Source organism: Adiantum capillus-veneris, chromosome 13 (genome assembly GCF_014529385.1).
Source record: "Adiantum capillus-veneris isolate H3 chromosome 13, ASM1452938v2, whole genome shotgun sequence".
In the NCBI taxonomy this organism is placed as follows: domain Eukaryota; kingdom Viridiplantae; phylum Streptophyta; class Polypodiopsida; order Polypodiales; family Pteridaceae; genus Adiantum; species Adiantum capillus-veneris.
The window spans coordinates 12845330-12865658 of NC_140943.1; positions in this window are offsets into that span (position 1 = coordinate 12845330).

The following is a 20329-nucleotide window of genomic DNA, read 5'->3' on the forward strand; positions in this document are numbered from 1 at the left end:
CCCCTTCGCCTAAATACTCGGCTGGATGTAACGGCGTGGGTTGTTACTGCGCAACTCCAACTGTGCACTGCGCGGAAATACTTCTATCTTCTCCGGAATAGACGAGGGATCATTTTCCTAGCAAGTGATTCTGGGTGCAAGAAGACAAGCTAGATATGAGAATGCCAGGATCAATTACCGAAGAAGATAGAACTATTTCGTAAATTGCACAGACGAACTAGTTGGGATAGCCGAACCAGCTTTTAATTCATTTGAGGAAAAAAAAAAAAAAGAAGAAAGAAAGAGGGAAAAGAAGAGAGAAAAGAAAGAAAAGGAGGTTTCGTACTATAATTTGAAGTGGGTCTAAAAGAAGGTATTCCGTGTGATCTCGATAATAGGATCTATGAATATACCCGATAGGGTTGATGCTAGCGCACGAATGATCATAGCTATTTCAAGAGAATTTTTCGAAATCGAAATTGATAGAGAAACTAATGAATTTTGTCTAGAATTTAGGGGTGTATCGCTCCTCCCACTCTTCCCGGTGAACATTGATTTAATTATTTTTAGATAGTAATAGATGGAAATGACACTTGTGACGAGCGCCACCGGAACTGATGAGTACAAACCAGCTTTCCATCCATGCCAAAAGAGATAGAGTTTACCAAAAAAACCGGATGGTGGAGGCATACCCCCTAGGGATGGTGAACGTAAAACCGAAGAAAATGTTAGAACAGGATCCTTCATGTATAATCCCGCATAATCCCTGATATTATCAGTTCCGGTTCGTAAACCAAATGGGGTGATACGAGCAAAAGTTCCCAAATTCATGAGTATATAGATAAACGTATAAGTTATCATACTTGCGTAACCGTTCCCTGAGTCTGCAGAAAGTACCCCAATCATGATATATCCAATTTGGCTTATAGAAGGATAAGCTAGCATACGTTTTACGCTTCTCTGAGTAACGGCAATTAAATTTCCCAATATCATGCTAAAGGTAGCTAATAATCCCACCGCGACATGCCACTCATTAGAGAAGTATGGGAAAATTAGACCGAAGAGTCTTGTAAATGAAGCTGGAGCTGCTACTTTGGAGGTAACGGAGAAAAAAGCAACGACTGGTGTAGGGGAGTCAGAGTCGAAAAGAAGATTTTCGATCTTTTCGCTCATTCAGAACCGTGCGTGAGATTCTCACCTCACACGGCTCCTGGTTCGGAGGGGAGTCATAACTGGTATTGCTCCCAGAACCTTCCTCGTGTATGTCTCAAATCCATTTTTCCTCAAAAAATCCAGAATCACTCGATGCAAAGAATAGTTGTTAACTTCTCGAGGAATCCCTCATCATTTGTTTTCATCTCCCGCCAAGGGTTTCGTCTCAAATTCCTTCTTGGTTATTTGTCCTTTTCCCTTTTGCAACGAAATCCTTTCAACAACTATTGGTTGATAGGCACATGCAACAGGCGGAAGAGACAAATTGCGACTTTCTCCGTTCCCGCCAAAAAGACAAAAACCTATCTTACCATTACATAACGTAATGATATAATGTCTCAAAGAAAAAGTATTCTTGGCATCCATGGCTGAACGGTCAAAGCACCCAACTCATAATTGGCGAATTCACAGGTTCAACTCCTGTTGGATGCAACAATGAAAAAGATATAGATAGACACTGACAAAGATATTTGAATGATAAGACTTGATTGGATAGAACATTTATCAAAATAGACTATACAGGAATCTTTTTAAATAAAATGTTTGTAGAAACAGGAGGAGGGAAAGTACATCTCTAGTACATAGATCAGCTATTTACAAATATAGATCTACGTCTTCCTCTTTCCAACATATTTACAGTTTTCGTCTCTCTACGAGAAGTGGGAAACAAAGTGAGGGGGATACTACGGATAAATTAAAAAATCAAGTAATTACTGGAAAGTCTATTCGTTTATTGCAACAGAATCAATATACTTTCCAAGTGGATTTGAAACTAACTAAAACTGGAATGAAAGATTGGATCGAACGATTTTTTGACGTCAAGGTGGAAGGTACAAATAGTAGTCGAATGACAAGTAAAAATGGGAAAAAAAAAAATAAATTGAATATTACTTACGTAAGCTATAAAAAGATGATTGTAAGACTAAAAAAGAATTATTTCATTCCATCATTTATGAGTCAGACTTAATTTTTGTTTTATTCCCACGATTCCCCCAGAAAGAAAGAAGTACGAAGTTGGGGGAGGGGAGAAAAGTAAATCCTATTCAAGGAGGAAAAAGAGATATGGTTATGTGATCCTATAGGGACTATACCCCGAATGCCCGAAAGCAAGACATACCAGAAGAGGGAAGACATAAACCCTGTAAGAAATTAACTCGCGGCAAAATCTCTGGAAATGGGCGCAATAATAGGGGAGTAATAACAAGTAGACACAGGGGGGGTGCTCACAAGCGTCTATATCGCGAAATTGATTTTCGAAGGAACAAGTTGGATATCGTTGGAAGAGTAGGAAGTGTCGAATATGATCCCAATCGTAACGCCTTCATCTGTTTGATCAATTATGTAGATGGTGATAAGAGGTATATCTTACATCCAAAAGGAATGGGAATTGGAGACATCGTTTTATCCAGCCCAAACGCATCTATCTCAGCAGGAAATGCCTTACCTCTGAGCGCGGGGTGACTAGATGATTTACGTGTTCGGAAATTAATCGATTGGGTTGTAGAATAGACCCATAAACCCGGCACTACTTCGAAGTTGCCAAAAACTACTAAGTAAACTTGGTCGGGTAACCGACTCAGGACAACAGCATGTGCCATAATTTATTGATGGGCATAAATACATAAAATTGCAAGGGTAAAATAATATGGAAACGGATAAATAGTCTCAAAGTTGGGGCAGTAGGCAAAGATACTTTTTCTTTTCTACATATAAAATATAAACGGGAGTGTAGGAAGGAAAAAATTATTCGGGTTGATAGTCAGAGGCGATGCCGAAACTACAAGCGATAAATTTTGACATGCAGAACAAATGCGCAGAAACGCAATTATATGAGGTAAATGCCGAAGGGAAGGAATTTCCTAAGTTATTCCAGACATTGAGTAATGTTAACGCAAGTCATCGAAGTCATCAATTCTGTTACCAAATTATTGGTAGATGCTGAGAAAGCCAGATGCTGGCAGGAAGCCAAGGATGTGGTGAAAAGAACTAGAAATAAAATAACTGATACCCCACTTTGAACAACTATTGATTAAATAGACTTCTGTTTCTATTAACAATACGGTATCTGACTTTTTTCCTTTTACATCCGGAAAGCTGTATGCTCCGAAAGAAGCTTGTACAGTTTGGGAAGAGATCTTCCAGAATTGTCCCTAACTAGTGAAGGGACACCACAGTTAAGGAGATCTACTTCAACAAAAATGCCTTTAGGGACTATTATACATAATATAGAATTGAAATCCGGAAGAGGCGCATAATTAGTTAGATCAGCCGGCACCGTAGCCAAAGTAATTGCAAAGGAAGGTCGACTAGCTACACTGAGATTACCTTCCGGCGAAATTCGCTTAGTACCTAGAGATTGTCTAGCAAGTGTGGGTCGAGTTGGAAACGTAGATATCAGTAACAAGGGCTTAAAAAAAGCAGGGTCCAAAAGGTGGTTGGGAAGGAGACCCAAAGTTAGAGGTTCTGCCATGAATCCCGTGGATCATCCACATGGAGGGGGAGAAGGGAGAACCTCCATCGGCAGAAAGAAGCCATTAACCCCCTGGGGGCGAGTCACACTGGGTAAAAGAAGTCGAGGGAAAAAATGTATCAATCCTCTCATACTTCGTCGACGCAAAAGTTCTTGACCGAGAAGAAGCATTAGGAAAGGAGTAACTGTTCACGGCACGTTCATCAAAAAGAGGTCCCTTTGTTGCTAATCACTTAATAAGAGAAATTAGAAATCTCAATATACAGAAAAAAAGAAAATTGATTACGACTTGGTCTCGTGCTTCCGCGATAGTTCCTATTATGATCGGTCACACAATTGCCGTCCATAATGGCCGAGAGCATTTGCCTATTTACGTAACCGATCGAATGGTAGGTCATAAACTGGGGGAATTCGTACCCACCCGAAACTTTCGGGGACATGCCAAAAGCGATAAAGGATCTCGCCGATAATCTAATAATCTAATTAGGAAATTATATTTCATGGGAAACGTAATTAAATCGCAAGTTGGAGCGCAAGCTCTAGGGAAGAATGTCCGTGTGTCAGTTACCAAAATGCAACGTATTATCGATCGAATACGAAATTGCTCATATGAAGAAGCACTTGTATCACCCGAATTCATGCCCTATAGGGCATGTTACCCAGTATCACAGCTGGTTCTTTCCGCAGCTGCAAATGCAAGTAATAATCTTGGACTGAATAAATCCGATTTGTTTGTCAGTAAAGCTTGGGTAGATAACTCCAAATACCTCCGAAGATTTCGTCCACGAGCTCAGGGGCGCGGTTACCCCATAAAAAAACCCACGTGTAAAGTAACTATTCAATTGAGCTCAAAGTCTATTGAGAAGTGAATAAACAAGTGATCGCATATGAATGAAAACAAATTTAGTAGCAAGAAAGAGCTACAAGAGAATAATTTCCTATCAAGTTGAGGAGACACACATATGGGACGAAAGATTCATCCACTTGGTTTTCGACTCGGTGTAAGTTAGAAGCATTATTCTTATCGGTTCGCCCAGAAGAAGGATTATCCAAAGTTTCTTGAAGAGGATAGAAAGATACGCAATCTCGTCGAAAAATATATTCAAAAACATGTAAAAAGTGTTTCCAACTACGGCGGAGTTGGGCATATTGAAATCCAGCGAAAAACAGATCTTATTCAAATTAATATATATACTGGATTTCCTGATTTACTAATTGAGGAACAGAGTTTGGGAATTAGTCAAATGAAGCAGGATCTGAGAAACCTTTTAGGGCTCGAAAGTCAGAATCTCCGAGTAACATTAACTGGTGTTATCCAACCCTATGGAGAACCGAAGATTTTGGCAGAACATGTTGCCTCACAACTAAAAAATAGAGTACCTTTCCGACGAACTATGAAAAAAACCATTGAAATGGCTGGAAGAACCAACGGTGGGGGCATCAAGATACAAATAGCCGGACGTTTGAATGGTAGTGAAATGGCTCGCGTAGAATGGGCTAGAGAAGGTAGAGTTCCCCTACAAACGGTTGAAGCCAACATAAGTTACTGCTATCACCCGGCTCAGACAATTTATGGAGTTTTGGGTATAAAGACCTGGGTATTTCGGGATACTTAACAAATTTTATGCAAGGTAGAGAAAATACTATTTGATAGATCTCAATGCAAACCGGTTAGTTTCATCTTACTTCACCTTCAATTATTTTTATTCCAAGTTTTGAAATATCTTTGCTACGCTTAGTGGGCGACTCGTTGAAAATACAAATTTTTGCCCGTAAAATAAAAGACCTAATTGAAAGTGAAAGTTAAACCCTCCTTTTGTTGATCAGTATTCAATAAACAAGCCCTCAATGCAGGGGAAAATTAGAACTTCTTTCACCACAGAAACTTTCTTTCTCTTTCCATCCGTAGAAAATTTTTCTATGGAAAAGCCGGAATCAGGAAGCACTGTAATAGTATTTCACGGAAATTTGAGGAACTAAGATATCTCAAATTTTTTCCTCGCAACTAGTCGTATGGTTAATTGTCTAACTCTTAATATATTACGTAATGTAGCATGACTACAAAAAAGTCAGGGGAGAGCTTTGAGTCGACTAATACTGGGAACGCCGACTCAATAAAACTGAGATAGAATGTAGTACTACAGCTTCGTTGTCGAAAGAGAGAACCTAAACGTCTGCTCAAAAAGATTGAAACAACGAGGAAACTTCCGAATCTGATTCAACAGTGAATAGTGAGATCTGGTAGTTGGGATGGCGAGGGAAGCTGACAGTTTTTTCTTTGGATCTAACAAGAAAAAAAAAAGTAAAGCTCACTCTCGCCCGTAAATTTAGTGCTAAATTGTAATAAAATTGCTTCTCATAAACAGAAGTGTATGAATGAAAAACTGACGAAGCTCCGCGGGAACTACCAGTATATCGATTTACAATAAGTAAGAAGTGATGTTGCAGTTACGAGGAGCCGGTCGGAAGGAGACTTCCACATCCGGTTCTGTAGCAAAGATGAAAAAAAAAAAATTTGTCAGCATCGATTGCAACCCCAGACGAACTAAATACCGTAAGCAACATAGGGGAAGATTGAGGGGAATATCCAGTCGCGGCAACGTAGTTTCATTTGGAAAATATGCTCTTCAAGCCCTTGAACCTGCTTGGATTACGGCTAGACAGATAGAAGCTGGTAGAAGGGCAATAACCCGCCATGCCCGTCGGGGTGGGAAACTTTGGATACGTATCTTTCCGGACAAACCGATCACTATGAGACCGGCCGAAACGCGTATGGGGTCAGGTAAAGGATCTCCAGAATATTGGGTATCCGTAATCAAACCCGGTCGAATAATTTATGAATTAGGTGGGGTGTCAAAAGAAGTAGCTGAGGCTGCCATGTTGATAGCCGCGCACAAGATGCCTATACAGACTCGATTAGTAACTTCGGAAAAATTGTGACCTTTCCATCTAAATCAGTGGGGGGAAGACAATAGGAGGATATTTCCGATGAATGCAACACACAATACCTGCAATTTATTTATGTAATCTATCAAAAAAAAAAAAAATAATTAATCAATAACGTTTTTTCCAGCAAAATCTTACTTATTTTGGCAACGAAAGTAATGTCTTACGGGGAAGGGGAAATCGGCCATCTGTTCATGTAATTCTGCTAATTACGTCGGGGTCGTAGTTTCAATAAGTAAATATCTCCCCAATTTACGGAGGTCAAATATATCTATATTTTTCATCGGAATCTAGTAGAGTAATATGTCTGTCACTACGTAAGTATTATTAGCATAGCTCTATCTATCCGTATCTATAGAGATAGATACGGATAGATAGAGCTATGCTAATAAATACATATATAACTAATCTTACCATTTCTTCCTACTAACAAAATCACATGATTCAAATTCAAAGTTATTTAGATGTAGCAGATAATAGCGGAGCTCGCAAGTTGATGTGTATTCGGGTACTAGGAACCGGTAACCGCAAATACGCAGATATAGGTGATATTATTATCGCCGTAGTCAAGGAAGCCGTACCCAACATGTTTTTGAAAAGATCGGAAGTGGTTAGGGCAGTGGTAGTATGCACTCGTAGGGGGTTGAAGCGACGCAATGGAATGGTCCTTGAGTTCGACGACAACGCAGCCGTCATTATCAACCAGGAAGGAAATCCTAGAGGAACTAGGATTTTTGGTCCAGTAGCAAGGGAATTGAGGGAATGTAATTTTGCCAGAGTAGTCTCGTTAGCTCCCGAAGTGTTGTGATAACTAATGAAAAAAAAAAAGAAAGCTCGTTTCATTTCTTAGAACTCAAAGAAACTTCAATTCGTTTAAAAATTTGGGTTTGAAGAATTAATTGTCGAATAGTCCAATACATACACATATACAAATATACAGAAAAATCTATCTATATCTATTCTATCTATATCTATTTAGATAGATACAACTCAATAGGATAGCCAATGAAAATGAGTAGAAAGGAAAGAACCTTCTTTCCGCCTTGAATATCATTTAGATTTTGCCAAGAGGAAAGGCTGAAGATTTTAGGAATTACTAAAGTAAAAACAATTCTAATAATTACCGAATAATGATGCCATCTCTACCACAGTTACTTCAATCAGAAATGCGAATACGAAAAGAAAAGCTATGACTAGGATACCAGTTACTAAAATGACTAGAGGTATCGTGCAAATCTTACTGGAAGAAGGTTTTTTAAAAAGCGTCACGGAACACACAGAGGGGGGGAAAATCTTTATGGATGTTAAACTGAGATATTTTGGCAAAGAAAAAAAGCCTTACGTGGCAACTATTAGGTACATTAGCAAACCCGGTCTCAGAATCTATTGCGATCATATAAGAATCCCTAAGATCTTAGGGGGCATGGGAATTGCAATTTTATCAACGTCTTATGGACTCATTACAGATCGGGAAGCTAGGCGAAGAAAAACTGGGGGGGAAATTCTACGCCATATTTGGTAATTGAAAGGGAGAAACAGAAACAAAAGTTACTTATTTTCACCAGTTACGTTTTCAATGAAAAGAATTTTTTTGGAGAAACCTGTAATGTAAATAGGAGGTTTACTTATTACAAATGATGAAGAAACAGAATCTCATTGACATGGAAGGTACAGTTACAGAATCTTTACCCAATGCCACGTTTTGAGCGTGTTCGGATAATGGATGTCAAGTTTTGACTCATATATCGGGGAGGATGCGACGCAGTTATATAAGAATACTACCAGGAGATAGGGTAAGAGCTGAACTGAGTCCCTATGACCTTACCAAGGGACGCATCATCTACCGCCTTAGAAGTAGGCATACAAACAATAGTCAGTAGATTTCGGTATCAGTTTAGATTTTCGGCAGTTAACCAAACCACTTCTCTTACCAAATTTCCTATCTTGATTAGATCGAAGAAACATGTAGCAAACCTACAGGTAGATTTACCCAATTAATTCAAGGTTATAGATACGAAAATCCGTGCTTCCATTCGGAAAATATGTGAAAAATGTCGATTGATTCGTAGACGTAGACGAATCATGGTAATTTGTTGCAACTCAAAACATAAACAGAAACAAGGATAATAAATATTTATATCTAAAAAATAATATTAATTAAACAGAGCTTCCCAATAAAAATGATTAATCAATTATGTCAAATAAATCGAGAAAAATTCGTTCACGTGGGGGAAAACGCGGAGTTCAAAAAGGAGTCATTCATATACAGGCGAGTTTCAATAACACTATCATTACCGTCACAGACGTCCGGGAACAGGTAATTATTTGGTCTTCCGCCGGTGCCTGTGGATTTAAGGGAACACGCAAAAGCACGCCATTTGCTGCGCAAGCTGCGGCTGAGAATGCAATTAAAGCATCAGTGGATCGGGGTATGAAACAAGCAGAAGTTATGATGAGCGGGCCCGGACCGGGGAGAGATACCGCTTTGCGAGCTATTCGCAGAAGCGGCATAATCCTCAGTTTCATACGTGACGTGACTCCTATGCCGTATAATGGTTGTAGACCCCCCAGAAAGAGACGCGTCTAACTAGTGATTAGTCACATCAAAAGGAGGGGAAAAAAATTACGTATGCGCAAAAATGAGATGTCGACCTCTAAGCAGGCAATTCAGTGGAAATGCCTTGAATCCAAAATAGAAAGTAAGCGGCTTCATTATGGTCGTTTCCTTGTATCTCCCTTTAAAAGGGGTCAAGCCAGTACTGTAGGAATTGCCATGCGTAGAGCCTTGTCACAAGAGATTGAAGGAACAAGCATAACATGTGCAAGATTTTGCGGAGTCGTGCACGAGTATTCCACAATAACGGGTCTTCAAGAGACAATACATGATGCTTTAGTTAATCCGAAAGAGATTGTGCTTAGGGGCGATTCAAAAGAAGATATTCAAGAGGCATTTTCATCTGTAACAGGTCCTAAAGAAGTAACTGCGGGCGATCCATCATTACCACCTGGCGTCGAAGCAATTGACAATTCGCAATATATAGCTACCATTACCCAACCAATATCTCTAACTATTGAATTAGAAATTGAAAAAGATTGCGGATATCGTATAGAAAATCTAGCGAAATCCGGAAAGGGACAATTTCCCATCGATGCTGTATTTATGCCTGTCCGAAACGTGAATTATAGCATCCATCTATTTGGAAGTGGTAGAGCGACGCAGGAAATCTCATTCATTGAAATATGGACTAATGGCAGTCCGACACCACACGAAGCACTTAGGAAAGCTTCTGAAAAACTCATGGACTTGCCAACCACCTTCTTGTATGTAAGGGGCGGAGACGTATCTCTCTTCGAAAATGGCGAAGATTCTCTTGATTTGACGAAATCACCATCTTTACAACCTCAATTTGGTGATACGAATAATTTGGAAGAAAGGGTTTTAGAAAATAGGTTTATTGACCAATTGGAATTACCTGCCAGAGCTTTTAATTGTCTTAAAAGGGCCGAAATATACACAATTGCGGATTTGCTTAACTATAGCCGAGAAGATCTGTCAAAATTAAAGAATTTCGGTAGAAAATCTGTGGATCAAGTGTCCGAAGCGTTGTGGGACCGTTTTGCAAAAGAATTACCCGACAAAAAAATAGTTCTCAATCGGCGGAAGTAATAAAAGAAAAATACTATTTCCCTTATCAAACCAAATTTTATTTTACGTATTAGAAGTTTTGGAAGTCTATAATATACCATAAGCCACTAAGTGGCGACTAGTTGTGCCATAAGTAGAAACAAAACAGGTAGATCAGAGAAAACTAAGAAGTTAGGATCAATTTTTTGTTAGGTTACTTCGAAGTAAACAAATGAAAATTTATTATTTGAGAGAAAATATATATATTTTTTTTTGTTTTTCACCCGAAAACAGACGAGTCTAGGGAAATTTTGCTACAAAGCAAATAGTCCCTAGACTGGATCTAACTATTTATCTTATGTGTAAGAAACAGAGCGGAAGAGAGATACTGAAATAGACCCAAAGTTAGAGATCCCTCTATGGGTAAAGTTGCTCCGATGCCTGACCAGATGGCGGCCACGGTGCCAATTGCAAAGACTGTTGTGGCTACTGGGCGTCGAAATGGATTTTGGAATTTATTAACATTTTCAAGAAAAGGAACGGTCAATAAACCTGCAGGCACCGACGCCATCGGGAGAACACCTAGTAATTTATTTGGTACGATACGAAGTATTTGAAATACGGGAAAAAAATACCACTCAGGTAATATTTCCAAAGGAGTTGCAAATGGATTTGCCGGTTCACCAACCATTGATGGTTCCAAAACAGCCAGCCCCACAGTACACGCAACAGTCCCTAAGATTACTACAAGAAATATATATGAAAGATCATTTGGCCAAGCAGGTTCTCCATAGTAATTATGTCCCATGCCTTTAGCTAATTTTGCCCGCAAAACAGGATCGTTCAAGTCAGGTTTTTTTGTTATTGGGATGGACTCCTCACTCCCCCGTAAGAATCGAACGTGCGAATTTCTTCCCATACGGCTCGAGCATATACCTCACTGCCCCATTCCGTAATACAACAAGAGAATAGACGCAAAAAGTATTTTGCAGTGTGGCCTTTCATCCGACTCAGCTCAATACCTTAACTAGAAACGAAGCTTCGCAGATTATCTTGTATCCTATAGTTGCGTAACGTATTGTTTTATTTTTGACTTACGCGAAATACTCTGCAGTTGCAACCCTATAGAATTTCAACTCGTTACTACTTTAGCCATCCATTTCTTTAGATCGTTTCTTTACCCCGACGACGGATATTGTTGCGGAAAATTGGTAGCCGATACAAAAGAAATGTATGTATCGTCTTAGAAGCCGTATATACAAAATTTTGGCGTAGTCCCAGGTCCGGATGTAGAGATAGATTTAGGATTTGACGAGGCCTTCAAAAATCTTCGGTTCGGTCATGGAAAAAGTTCTCCAAACAACTCTCCGAATTCTAGAGAGATGCTTCCACACCCAAGTTTCAAATCTTGATTCCGAAGAAAAGTTGGGGAGAGACGTAGTGGCAGTATCTAACTTGATATCTGCATAGCCTACATATTTATTTTCGCGACGAGTCACACACTCCCATAATCCAATTGTTTTTTCTCTTCCTACTCGATGTCCCGACCGTATTATCCCGGTAGTTTGGGACGACAATTCAATCCGCGAAGTGACTTATTATCTGTAAGTACTTGCGGCAACGGAACATCAATTTACTTAGGAAATGAAAAAGAGGGGGTCCTTTTGATGTGATGTATTTTCTTTGGACTTATTTATTGTGAAAAAAAAGATATTACAAGGGACCCGAAATGCCTTGTTTACGAATCGTTAGAAAATGCATCGGCATAAAAACGGCAGTAAGAAGCGGCAAGACAAAGCTGTGTAAACTGTAGAAACGAGTTAATGTGGATTGTCCAACACTCACACTTCCCCGTAACGATTCTACTAATGAAGATCTTATAAAGGGAATGGCTTCGGGTACACCTGTCACGATTTTAACGGCCCAGTAACCAATCTGATCCCAGGGTAAGGAATATCCAGTTACGCCGAAAGAAACGGTTAATACAGCTAAAATCACTCCAGTAACCCAAGTCAATTCACGAGGTTTTTTGAATCCCCCAGTTAGATAAACACGAAATACATGCAGAATCATCACAGGTACCATCATACTTGCTGACCAACGGTGAACAGAACGAATAAGCCAGCCAAAATTTACCTCAATCATTGTATATTGAACAGAAGAAAAAGCTTCCGTAACAGTTGGACGGTAATATAAGGTCATAGCAAAACCGGTAGCTATTTGAACTAAAAAGCAGGTTAACGTGATTCCTCCCAAGCAGTAGAATATGTTCACATGTGGAGGGACGTATTTACTAGTAATATCATCCGCAATTGCCTGAATTTCGAGGCGCTCTTCAAACCAGTCATATACCTTAGCAGGATAGGTAAGCCTATGTAGCTCCCTCTTTGTAAACTGCACATGAAGATTTGTCTTCATACAGCTTAGGCGAGAATGGATTCTTAGAGCCGTTCCCTCTCTCGAGTAAGGTGTCCTTTGCCGGTACTTCGCCATTTGTTTTGTAAAGAAGGGGGCGACGGCGGAGATCCAAAAACCTCGAAACTAAATCCCGCCTCAATCTCATGTTAGCCTGTACTCCCTAGAAACCGGTAGTGTTAGCGTCTTGAGAAATCTTTTTACCTTATCAATGTATCTATCCCCAAAAATTGGTGGAGAACAAGTGTAATACATACATGGATAGATCTTATCTCGTTTTAATCTGATTGGTTGAATAATCACGAAACCTTAGATTTTCACTATATATCGACAAGATACCCTATTTATTTGATTGGTGGCTGAGAAGACCCGCTGGGCATCAAATCCTCTACCAGTGTTTCGTAATTACACGAGCCTGTAAATGTCCTGCATATTTGTATCTCTCTCCCCCAACCCAATGTGAGAAGGAACCGGTTGAGAGCAATTTCATGGATAATTTCTCGATTGGGCGTCGAGTCAGTAATATTAGGTAGCAACTTTGTCACGAAACTTAAACAGTAAATTGGTGTAAATTAATCCTAGTTTAAAATTTCTAATACAAATTTCTCGCGTTTCGGGTAATAATCATTAATCGGCTACCCGGCCAGACATCAGTGGTAAAAAAAAAAACTAGTAGTCGAAGAAATGAAAGAAAAAAAAAATTCTTATTTATTGAATCGGATTAATTGCGGCGAATCACACACCCATATTGCTAAAAGATCTGAAATAGGAGAGGAAAAAAATTACGCGATTCAACTACCTCTTCGATTTTCGATGTCTCTTACCAAGTCCCCAGCTGTTGTTTTTGCAGTTGCGGGGCTTGGGTCGGTCCTTTTTACCAGCTAATTGCAATACCGTCCAACAAGACGGAGGAGTTATAAATTTCCAAAATAGTAACTAGAAATATGGCGAATAGAGCCATGAAAAATCCCATCAAGGGAGTAGTTCCCCAACCAGGAGCAACTTTCCCATATTCCGAATTGAGCGGTTTCAAAACCATCCCTAAAAAACTTATTTTGGGTTTCCCTTTAGGAGTTTCATCAAGAACTTTCGTAGCCATAGACCCTGCTCAACTGGTTGAAATTTGCTGACTTTGTATAATAGTATACCGAGTGGTAATTAAAATCTATTGGGTCATATGGCAACGGAAACCGCAACTTTGGTCACTACTTTTTTATCCCGTTCACTTGTTAGCTTTACCGGTTACGCCTTATATACCGCTTTTGGTAAACCGTCCAAAGAACTAAGAGATCCTTTCGAAGAACATGAAGATTAATTGGAGACCTTCCTCTCCATAAATTGGAGAAGAAGGTCTCCAATTAATCTTATTTTCCTTGTCTCGACAATTTCGTTGATAAGACAGAAATGTGTGTCTATTTTCTAGGTTGAGGCAAAGGAATCTTTTGTTTATTTACCTCTGTTAGGCACCTTAGGAGGTTCTCGAAAAAAAATTGCGAAAAAAATTATACCTGAAGTGGCTACCAGCAAAAATGTGTAAACCAGTGCTTCCATGGGTTAGGGAATAAATTGGTGTTTTTAAAAAATCTCTCTCGTACTAATTAGTAGGTATCACTCCAGTAGAATTTCATTTCATCAGCTTGAATCCGAAGTGGTTAAACCTATTTAATTAAAGTAATTAATTGAATCTTGAAAAAGAAATATTTTTCGATCCAATTTTTCTTTGATCCGGCCAAGTAACTGGTATAGAGAAAGAGGAATTCCCTAATTATCGAGTTCGACGGGATCTGTAAGAAGAAATCCTCTAAACGGCTTGTTTTTTGGTACTTGGGTCTCCTAACTTCTGAAATGCACCAAATTCGACTTGGGCGTCCAAATCGGGGTCGATGCCGGCAAAAACGTCTCTAAACAAAGTTCTTGCGCCATGCCAAATGTGGCCAAAGAAAAAAATGAGAGCAAATGTGGTGTGACCGAAAGTGAACCAACCCCGTGGACTACTTCTGAATACACCATCCGATTTTAAAGTCGCACGATCAAATTCAAAGATTTTGCCCAATTGAGCACGCCTAGCATATTTCTTTACTGTGGCAGGGTCACTAAAGCTGGCGCCATCTAATTCGCCACCGAAAAAGTCTACGGTTACACCCACTTGCTCAACACTGTATTTTGATTCCGCTCGTCTGAATGGTACATCAGCTCTTACGACACCTTCTCCATCTACCAAGACGACCGGAAATGTTTCAAAGAAGGTTGGCATACGGCGTACAAACAGCTCACATCCTTCCCTATCCTTGAAAAGGGCATGACCTAACCAACCGACAGCTATGCCATCTCCGTTGTCCATTGCACCCGCCCTAAACAATCCACCCTTCGCAGGATTGTTGCCAATGTAATCATAAAAAGCCAATTTTTCCGGAATCTTTGACCAAACTTGGGATAAGCTGAGATTTTCAGCTTCGCCTAATCGTATTCGTCTTTCTATCTCTTGTTGAAAATATCCTTGATCCCATTGGTAGCGGGTAGGGCCAAACAATTCAATCGGAGTGGCGGCGGATCCGTACCACATGGTTCCAGAAACTACGAAGGCGGCAAGTGGGTGTAACCGTAGACTTTTTCGGTGGCGAATTAGATGGCGCCAGCTTTAGTGACCCTGCCACAGTAAAGAAATATGCTAGGCGTGCTCAATTGGGAGAAATCTTTGAATTTGATCGTGCGACTTTAAAATCGGATGGTGTATTCAGAAGTAGTCCACGGGGTTGGTTCACTTTCGGTCACACCACATTTGCTCTCATTTTTTTCTTTGGCCACATTTGGCATGGCGCAAGAACTTTGTTTAGAGACGTTTTTGCCAGCATCGACCCCGATTTGGACGCCCAAGTCGAATTTGGTGCATTTCAGAAGTTAGGAGACCCAAGTACCAAAAAACAAGCCGTTTAGAGGATTTCTTCTTACAGATCCCGTCGAACTCGATAATTAGGGAATTCCTCTTTCTCTATACCAGTTACTTGGCCGGATCAAAGAAAAATTGGATCGAAAAATATTTCTTTTTCAAGATTCAATTAATTACTTTAATTAAATAGGTTTAACCACTTCGGATTCAAGCTGATGAAATGAAATTCTACTGGAGTGATACCTACTAATTAGTACGAGAGAGATTTTTTAAAAACACCAATTTATTCCCTAACCCATGGAAGCACTGGTTTACACATTTTTGCTGGTAGCCACTTCAGGTATAATTTTTTTCGCAATTTTTTTTCGAGAACCTCCTAAGGTGCCTAACAGAGGTAAATAAACAAAAGATTCCTTTGCCTCAACCTAGAAAATAGACACACATTTCTGTCTTATCAACGAAATTGTCGAGACAAGGAAAATAAGATTAATTGGAGACCTTCTTCTCCAATTTATGGAGAGGAAGGTCTCCAATTAATCTTCATGTTCTTCGAAAGGATCTCTTAGTTCTTTGGACGGTTTACCAAAAGCGGTATATAAGGCGTAACCGGTAAAGCTAACAAGTGAACGGGATAAAAAAGTAGTGACCAAAGTTGCGGTTTCCGTTGCCATATGACCCAATAGATTTTAATTACCACTCGGTATACTATTATACAAAGTCAGCAAATTTCAACCAGTTGAGCAGGGTCTATGGATACGAAAGTTCTTGATGAAACTCCTAAAGGGAAACCCAAAATAAGTTTTTTAGGGATGGTTTTGAAACCGCTCAATTCGGAATATGGGAAAGTTGCTCCTGGTTGGGGAACTACTCCCTTGATGGGATTTTTCATGGCTCTATTCGCCATATTTCTAGTTACTATTTTGGAAATTTATAACTCCTCCGTCTTGTTGGACGGTATTGCAATTAGCTGGTAAAAAGGACCGACCCAAGCCCCGCAGCTGCAAAAACAACAGCTGGGGACTTGGTAAGAGACATCGAAAATCGAAGAGGTAGTTGAATCGCGTAATTTTTTTCCTCTCCTATTTCAGATCTTTTAGCAATATGGGTGTGTGATTCGCCGCAATTAATCCGATTCAATAAATAAGAATTTTTTTTTTCTTTCATTTCTTCGACTACTAGTTTTTTTTTTTACCACTGATGTCTGGCCGGGTAGCCGATTAATGATTATTACCCGAAACGCGAGAAATTTGTATTAGAAATTTTAAACTAGGATTAATTTACACCAATTTACTGTTTAAGTTTCGTGACAAAGTTGCTACCTAATATTACTGACTCGACGCCCAATCGAGAAATTATCCATGAAATTGCTCTCAATCGGTTCCTTCTCACATTGGGTTGGGGGAGAGAGATACAAATATGCAGGACATTTACAGGCTCGTGTAATTACGAAACACTGGTAGAGGATTTGATGCCCAGCGGGTCTTCTCAGCCACCAATCAAATAAATAGGGTATCTTGTCGATATATAGTGAAAATCTAAGGTTTCGTGATTATTCAACCAATCAGATTAAAACGAGATAAGATCTATCCATGTATGTATTACACTTGTTCTCCACCAATTTTTGGGGATAGATACATTGATAAGGTAAAAAGATTTCTCAAGACGCTAACACTACCGGTTTCTAGGGAGTACAGGCTAACATGAGATTGAGGCGGGATTTAGTTTCGAGGTTTTTGGATCTCCGCCGTCGCCCCCTTCTTTACAAAACAAATGGCGAAGTACCGGCAAAGGACACCTTACTCGAGAGAGGGAACGGCTCTAAGAATCCATTCTCGCCTAAGCTGTATGAAGACAAATCTTCATGTGCAGTTTACAAAGAGGGAGCTACATAGGCTTACCTATCCTGCTAAGGTATATGACTGGTTTGAAGAGCGCCTCGAAATTCAGGCAATTGCGGATGATATTACTAGTAAATACGTCCCTCCACATGTGAACATATTCTACTGCTTGGGAGGAATCACGTTAACCTGCTTTTTAGTTCAAATAGCTACCGGTTTTGCTATGACCTTTTATTACCGTCCAACTGTTACGGAAGCTTTTTCTTCTGTTCAATATACAATGACTGAGGTAAATTTTGGCTGGCTTATTCGTTCTGTTCACCGTTGGTCAGCAAGTATGATGGTACCTGTGATGATTCTGCATGTATTTCGTGTTTATCTAACTGGGGGATTCAAAAAACCTCGTGAATTGACTTGGGTTACTGGAGTGATTTTAGCTGTATTAACCGTTTCTTTCGGCGTAACTGGATATTCCTTACCCTGGGATCAGATTGGTTACTGGGCCGTTAAAATCGTGACAGGTGTACCCGAAGCCATTCCCTTTATAGGATCTTCATTAGTAGAATCGTTACGGGGAAGTGTGAGTGTTGGACAATCCACATTAACTCGTTTCTACAGTTTACACACCTTTGTCTTGCCGCTTCTTACTGCCGTTTTTATGCCGATGCATTTTCTAACGATTCACAATCTTTGAGAGAGAGAGAGAGAGAGAGAGAGAGAGAGAGAGAGAGAGAGAGAGAGAGAGAGAGAGAGAGAGAGAGAGAGAGAGAGAGAGAGAGAGAGAGAGAGAGAGAGAGTCCTTGTGCTACTGAGTGAGTACTTATGCATGTGGCAGCTTGGAGCTGAGTCGCAAGAGAGAGGTTGAGTTTTCTAGATAGATAGATAGATAGTTAGATAGTTCTATTATCGTCCTGGGAGGTCAAATATGACCTATGGGACCAAATGAACATGTCACGTGGTGTGAGTGGAGTTCATAAGTGACTCTCGATGCTCAAAAATGGCTGAAATGAGCGTCGCAATAGAGAGTCCACATCGTGGTTGGGAGAGGAAGGTATGTAGGGAGAGCTCATGGCTGAATATATGGGGAAAAGAGGACCTAATGTGGTCAAAAGCTGAGCACTCAAGTAGTGTGTGGTACTCACTCTCTCGCACTTGACGAGGGCATAAGGTGCAAAGTCGATGACACTCCTCGCCAGTGCCCCAACGTCCTGTCTCGCAGCGTAGAGAATGGGAGCTAAGACGAATGGAGGCAATGGTGCGGATCGCACTCAACGGGATGGGTTCAAGGATGTAGGAATGGGTTCGGTTACCTCGTTCCGAGAAGAAGAGAGATTTGTAGTTTGGGGCAACGTGTGTGGTGTAATGGCTGAAGCGAGAACCTCCAGATTTCTCCGAAGCCATGATACATTGGCGTTGTAAGAAGGCCTCATTAACTTGGGAGTCAATCGACGCATCCTTGACCAAGTGACATGCATCCCATCTTCCAAACCATTTCTTGATATCAAGCATCCACCCCGAACTTAGTATTTTGCTCTTGCATGTCTTTTGAACCTTTTGACTTGCTTCATATGCGATTCTAGGAAGTCGATGCAAAGGGCTACGTTGTGTCTTACGCATGTACTCCACAACCCTTTCCATGCCCAAGACCTCAATGGGAAGCGATCCGGACTCAAGAAGTAAGAGCATGTAGGGTGTTTGTGTCTTGACTTGGAGAAAGTTGGTGAGAAAACGCTTTTGGACATTCTCAAACTCTTTCCAAGTAGACTTCCCGATGCTTCCACCCCACACCTCCACTCCATAAAGAAGCACCGGTGTCACCAATGTGTCAAAGAGGTACTTTTTGAGAGCCCAACACTTGATCTCTCCTGCATTGCACATGTTCTCAAATGCATAATAAGCCCTCTTTCCGGCTTCCAAGCGACGCATTGCACAATCCTTCCATTTATGATTGGATGGAACCTCAAGGCCAAGGTACTTGAAGTGATCTACCACTTCAAGTTTCTCATTGTTGTATACAATGCATGGATTTTCGTCATTGAGGGTCTTTACAAGCATAACCTTGGTTTTGGATCCATTCACGATCAGCCCGCTATGTAGGCAAAAGCGTTCCAAGACACTCATAAGCTTTTGTGCATCTTCTAAGGTATGTGCCAAGAGCACTACATCATCGGCATAAAGCAAAAACATGATCACCGCATTTCCAATCTTAACCTCTTCTATGCCTTCTTGCTGCATAAAATCAAGAACCATGTATTCCAATTCATCAATGAGTAGCCCAAAGAGGGTTGGGGAAAGGGGGCATCCTTGTTTGACACCAATAGTGCTTGCAAAAAATTCTGAAATTCCATCTCCCATACGTAATCGACATATCACTTTTTGGTAGATGCGAAAGACTGCATGCATAAATTCTCTCGGCACTTGAAGGCTTTGCATACGTCTCCAAAGATTTCCTCGCGGTACCATGTCAAAAGCTTTCTTGAAATCCACAAAGCAACAATACAACTTTTTTCCTTTCAATCGAGACGCTTCCATAAGAACTCGAAGAGTGACAAGGTGATCAATAGTGCTATGATGCTTTCGAAAACCTGCTTGGCCAAGCGCACGTTTGCCATTCTTTTCAGCCCATTCACTTATCTTCATCTCCATGATACATCCAAATAACTTTGCCATCAAAGAACCAACCATTATAGTGCGATAGTTGTTCACATTGTTTACATCTCCTCCTTTGTGCAAAGGTTTGATCCAATTTGCACTCCAATCATGAGGCATGCCATACTGAAGTGCAAGGTTAAACATATCGCATATCCAATATCGTGTTTTCTTGCTTGTCCATTTAATCATTTCAGCCTTGACACCTTGAAGGTCACCTGCCTTGCGAGTAGCAAGTTTCTCAAGCGCGCGGCATACATCTTCAATGGTAAAGAAGGGAGACATAAATGGAAGGGAGCTACAACCCT